This window comes from Pelodiscus sinensis, chromosome 5 (genome assembly GCF_052426305.1).
Source record: "Pelodiscus sinensis isolate ZL-2025 chromosome 5, ASM5242630v1, whole genome shotgun sequence".
Classification (NCBI taxonomy): Eukaryota; Metazoa; Chordata; order Testudines; family Trionychidae; genus Pelodiscus; species Pelodiscus sinensis.
The window spans coordinates 50,377,387-50,383,386 of record NC_143056.1 but is presented as its reverse complement, the minus strand read 5'-3'; the positions used below and the strand labels follow the sequence as shown (position 1 = coordinate 50,383,386).

Genomic DNA, 6,000 nt, shown 5'->3' with positions numbered 1-6,000 from the left:
TTCCTTTAAAATTAGCATCTTTGAGTACTAAGCACAAAATTAGTTTGTTAAATTGTTAGAGCCAATTTATAGAAAATTTGAAGTGCCCTATACGGAAATAATTCTAAACTCGTGTCTATATTTGTTACAAAAGTGGTGAAATAATTTTTTCCTATCAAAATTTTAACTAACTGAGAATGCATGTACTGTTACATGGATTCTAAAATCTTCTGGTATGGCACTTTAAGAGTCCTTTGCATTTTGTCTGTTTCTTTAAAGGGCTTCCTTATTGTCTCAGGCTCCCCTGGAAATGCAGTAAGGATTCCTATCACATCTCAGTTGCTATGGCAACAGCAGTCTTTCCCATAATGAGCTGCATCATCTGAACTGATGTCACAGCATCATGCAGCAGGTCACACAAGGCACCTCCTAGTATTGCATCCCACAGATGTGCCGTAAACATCAAAAGAGGATGGTTTGAACAGGAGATGGTAAGTGCTAAATGTAGGCTTGTTTTTAATTGCATGACTGCTTTCCTGATTTTGTATGAGTCTCCTCTAAAATTAGAATGTGTGGGATTTGCATTGTGAAAATGGGTTTTGAAGAAGATATTGCATGCCCAAACATTTTTTTCCTGACAGTTAGGCTAAGACAAAGGCCTACAGGATGTACAGACAGCTAGAAATATTTATAATTATCCTTGCTGTGTTCGTGCATGATATCCTGAGAATCTCAACAGACTATATCTGAATTTCACAACAACTTAGAAATAACAGTATGATATTTTTTCTCTGAAATAGAACATAGAGCTGTTCATAATTTTACTGTCGCAAAGGTAGAATAATCCTTTTATATTGAAGGGTTAATATTTTCTGTAGCATCCTTCTTTTAACTTACATGGTTTGTAGGATGAATATTATTATTTAATTCCACTGTGTTTTCAATAATATGGGAGTACACAAAATGCTCAATAGTGCTGAATAAGCAGTTGGCACTGTATTGCTTTAAAAAGCGGTTCTATACTATACAGTTGGTATTAAAAACACAAAACAAGGAGGAAAACATTGTTTTTATTGTTTTATCCTTTGTTATCAAGTATTTATTTCGAAAGCCCGAAAGCTTCCAACTACGCTGCTGAATTTCTTCCTTTCCATCTCTTTGTTAATAAACTGTAATATGTATTTAGTAGATCTCAGATATACTCTTTATTAGACAGAAAACAAGTCTCTTCTCTACTGCAATTGCAGTAAAAGGTGTAGCTAAAGATTCAGGCTTTTCAAGTGGTGTGGCTGATCTTTTCATTACAAATTTTCATACTTTATTTTATTCATGTAATGACTCCTTTAGTTAGCATGGGGAAATATATTCACATTTTAAGACCATCATTGACTGAATTATAACATGACATCTGCAAAATTTAGAAACTCTTTAAATGTCTAATGGTTTCTATTTTATTATCACGGTCTTGCTTCTGGCAACCACGTTGATTTACTTTGAAGTTAAGTTAATCTAACCAGCTTGCAATAGAACAGTGTGAATTCTTTGTTTTTGGATGTTTAGATAATTCAGTGTTTCAGCTCTTTGCTGTTAGGAGCAAAGAAAAGACCAGACACATGTCAGTTGAACTGATCAATATAATACGTCCCTTAAGAATTAGGGAGTGGTCTCTGGCTCTGTGTTGCTCGGCTTTAGTTGGTATTTGAAAAGTATAACAGGAAGGAATAGCAGCCACTGATCTTTTAATGTTGTTCTTCAAATATAAAGGACCAAAAGGCATTAAATATGAAGAACAAAACCAGTTAATGTAATCAGAGCTGATTACTCTACATAGAGACAGGCATGATGGTCTCATCTGGCACTAGCTGAAATGGAGCTCCTGGATTTTAATTAGACAGCCTGCACTGCATCATCTATGCGACTTCCAGTGTGGCCTGAGTATAATATCTTTTGTGTTAAACGGCAAAACACAAAAAGGTAGACGATTATCATAGTGATATTGCTTTATTTCCTGTGTTTGTTAGAATGAATTGTGGTGGCTTACAATGTAAAAGTAGCAATCTCTTGAAATCACTAGGTATTCACTTTGCTCAGTCACAAGGCATGAGTTAGCAGGAGGAAAAGGGAGGATGTCTGGTTGAATTATGGAAATTTTGGTGAATAATGCATTTTTGCAAACAACTTTGAGGATCAATTCACGTGATAAGTCTTAACGTGTCATCAGCATGGATATAATTAAAGGTTGGTAGAGGGAGAAAACAGCATAGGATTGGATGGAGTATATGACATTATATTAGTACATAATAGATATTCTCTTCAGACTTTGCATATAATGATTTACACTGTCACTAGAATTTTTCAGGAATTGACTTTCTTATTAATAATAAGAAGTAGTTTATGAAAACCAAGTCATGTGAAAGAAGGGAATGATGATTTTAGGATTTTTCTAATAATTTAAAAGAATTACATTTTTCAAAGCCATTCTTTTCCATCCCTTTTCTGCTCCTTCCGCCAATGTTGTTTGGTCTGAAAACACCAAATGACAATGCTGGCTTCTTAGAGCCACACAACCAGCGTTGATCTCAGATCCAGCTGAATATCGTAATTAGTGAGGTTTTAGTGTTTGTTTCATAAATACCCAGGAGAGAAGGGGAACAAGGGTGTTTGTGTGTGAGAAGAAAGAGGGGGAGAGGGTGTGGCAAAGGTTACCAGCTGGGGGGATAAAGAAAGAAGAAATTATCCTTCCCAACAGTCTTACCTTGTTCTGCTGTAGAAACTTACCTGAAATAACAGTTTGGTTTGCTGTTATGATCAGAACAATCCAAACTATTTTGCAGCAGGGATAAATAGGGTTTTCAGTTTTGTTTCTGTTGTGTCCTTGTGTTCATCATTCCTGAAACACATAATGTTTGTAAACAGGGAGATTCTTAATGAAATTTGTTTGTGCCTGAATTTGAACTGTTCTGGAAAAGAAAAAATTCTGCTGATATCCACACATGGGGCAGAGTAATAATGCTAGACTAGTATTAATGCTAGACTAGAATTTTGCACGCACACTTGTAAAGTGAGCTGTGATGAGAAACAGAGGTTTCACATGAAGCACTTGCAGATTTGAGGATTAGTACTTCTCAAGCTTTGTCTTAGTAAGAATGTTGTTACAGAACATTAATGTTAACAATTGCTATGCAACATGAAGCTGAGTGCAGAGGACAAAAATCTTGTTCCTCCCAAGCCAGTAGTCATACCGTCTGACAGATCAACTCCAGCATGAATACATGGAAGATTGACACTAGTCAGATGTTGGCTGAGCAAGTTGTAATGCCATTGTCATCATGCCTCTCACCTTACATTTCCTCCCCTCCACCGAATCAACATGGAAGACGCTTGTGCTCCAAACCTACATCCCTGTTTTTATTTATTTATTTATTAGGGCTGTTTTCTGCTTGGACAACCAGGAGGGATCTGTGATCAGGAGCCCATCCATGGAGTGCAAACTAGAAAAGGAGCTTGGCAGTGAATTGGTCAAATGTTACTTTCAACAGCAGAACCCAAAGCTGAATCAGAATTGGTGTCCTTTTCAAAAGTTCGTAAGTGTCTTAAGAGCACTAGTTCTGTTAAAATCAATGAGATTTGTGCTCCTAAGTCATATAGGCACTTCTGAAAATCCCTCTCAATGTCTCTTTATTTATTCATTCCTAATATAAAATTAATTACTGAGACATGTAAAAACTACTGACAGGATTTGGGGACTTCATTGGGAGCTGTAGATGCTCAGTGCTGTTGAAATTCAGGATATTAAGAAAATTATTGCTCCATATGAATTCATACAGGCATCTTGGCAATATACTGCTTCCCTTCTATAGTAGACATTGAATTGATACTGCATTGTTCTTTTTGCCCCACATGATATACCAAGGGGAAGTGTACGCTCATGTGAGATAATGGATATTAGCTATTTGATTAGAATATATTTCAGGATAAAATACATGGATGCAAAAACCAAATCTATCTGTTTCTTGGGATTTGAGAATCATCTTGTAAGGACAGAATTCTCCTCTTGGTTGAAGATCAGAATATGGAAACTGAGGTCAAATGAGGAAAGTTTCAGCCTTATGTGAATATCTGTGTTTATATATTTAGTGACCGAGAGATTGGGATCCTTTCTTCTTTCCAGGAGAGCCAGTACAAGCAGGCACTCTTTTATTAAATGGACATACCTGCTGCCTTGTCAGTTGATAGACAGGAAGGAGATGTGGGTTGGTTTTCAGTGTTCCTGAAGGATGACTAAATCCGCGGCATAGCTAGAGAGGCAGGCACCAAGAAAACATTTGGAATTTATGTTATGCTGAGGTCAGATCATGGATTGTATTAATTCATTAGCCCTTTCAAAATATTTTCAATTTTATTATATTCACTGGGTTCAATTCTCATTTTAAAAAAAGGGAGATGGTATTTGTTTGATGACTTAACCAAATCTCCATGTAGGACTGGTGAGGGGAGTTCTAAACTGAAATTGTATTCTTAATTTTGAAAGTTTATAAATAACATACCTTCTGCTAGCCAATGCTAATAGTACCTTGTTTATTAGGATAACATTATGGCCCTTGTTGCTAAAAAAAGCCTTAGGAAAAGCTGTGGATTGTAAGCATGGGTTGCCATTGAGCCTCTGGGGATAGAAAAAATCCTGTTGTGCAGAAACTTTCTTCTACTGACCAGTATAATTATCTAAGTATTAGGTTTGAAATACTTTGACTCTTTGGAAGTTTGAATCCCAGCAAAGATGACTCAGCTTTTTACCCATCTCAGTCAAAAAAATTAAGTACTCTGCAGTTTACTATGTCTGGGGCTTTCAGACAAGACACTTGGAAAAAAAAATTCTCTCTGCTTGGACACAGACGTTCTTATGGCGCATGTCAGAAAAAAGGTTTTCCCTAACATCCTTGGCCAAATATTCTCCTTTTCCCACTTACTGCACAATACAGGGTCCATCTGCCATCCTAGACATAGCTACATGGCAGGGTTGAGTATATAAAGAGGTGATATACTTTTAGAGATCTGAGATAAAAAGTACTTAACTTTTTTTTTGTGAACTACTTATTACCAGGTGATGGAATAATCATAGCATCCGAAAGGCAGTATGGGTCTTGAGAAAATTGAGGATTGGGGATGGGTCTTATGAATTGGATTATGCTTATGTTTTAGAGTCTGTTCCTATGCAGTGGTATATGTGATGAGTCTTCTATTCGGGAGGCATTTGACAACACCCTGTCTCACCTCTCTGCCCTCCAGAACTGGGCTAAGAAGTAGGAGTAAATGCTAAGGAATGCAGAATAGGTTGAACTGCAGCACTTTCATCATTTTTTTTAAAATGCCTCTTCTATGAAGCAGAATGCAGACACGGAAACGCCTGACTTTCTAAAAGCAAAGGTGCAGCAATGCAACTATTGTTTCATAGACACCAAGTAGATTCTGTCTGTGTTTAAAATAGCTGCCATTTAAAAATGTCATGTTTTACTTTTGATAAAGGCATATTTTAACTGGAGGTCCTGCAGCCATTGTCTTAGATATTGCTGTGTAATAAACTTCCCAGCCCCATCATGCAGAATCCTGAGAGAGCTGACCCACTTTTTAAAGAGAGAGGCTCTGTAGCATCAGTCTGTACTAATAGAAGTGTGAATGTTCTGTTTCATCTGAAAAAGTGGATTGGGCCCATGAAATACCATATACATTTTTTTTGTTAGTCTCTGAGGTACTGCAGGGCCATTCATTGTTTTTTAAGTTTTTTCAGTTACAAACTAATCCCTTTGAGACTATTAGGGGAGCGTGCAACCAAGAGCACAAACCCAGGCTCCTCTAATCATGCTTCCAGTCAGTAACTATAAAAGCTGACAGTGGACCAGTTATCCCATTTTAAAGGGGCAGTCCTCTATTTAAGGAATCCTGCAGGTGTCCTTGCTTTTTCTTAAAAATGGGCAAATTATGCTATATTTTCTGCCTCCCCCTGCATGTCCTGCTGCTGGCCTT

General features: G+C 37.0%; 1 protein-coding gene across 2 annotated transcripts in view; it reads left to right on the top strand.

The window, feature by feature from the left end:
• Positions 1-269: 269 nt before the first annotated feature.
• The window catches only part of AKAP6 (A-kinase anchoring protein 6), a 379,467-nt gene continuing 373,736 nt past the window's right edge, over positions 270-6,000 (top strand). For both annotated transcript variants that reach the window (XM_089778447.1, XM_075926957.2), the window contains exon 1: positions 270-470. The gene's annotated coding sequence lies outside the window, so the exon portion shown is untranslated. The remainder of the gene's footprint in view (positions 471-6,000) is intronic.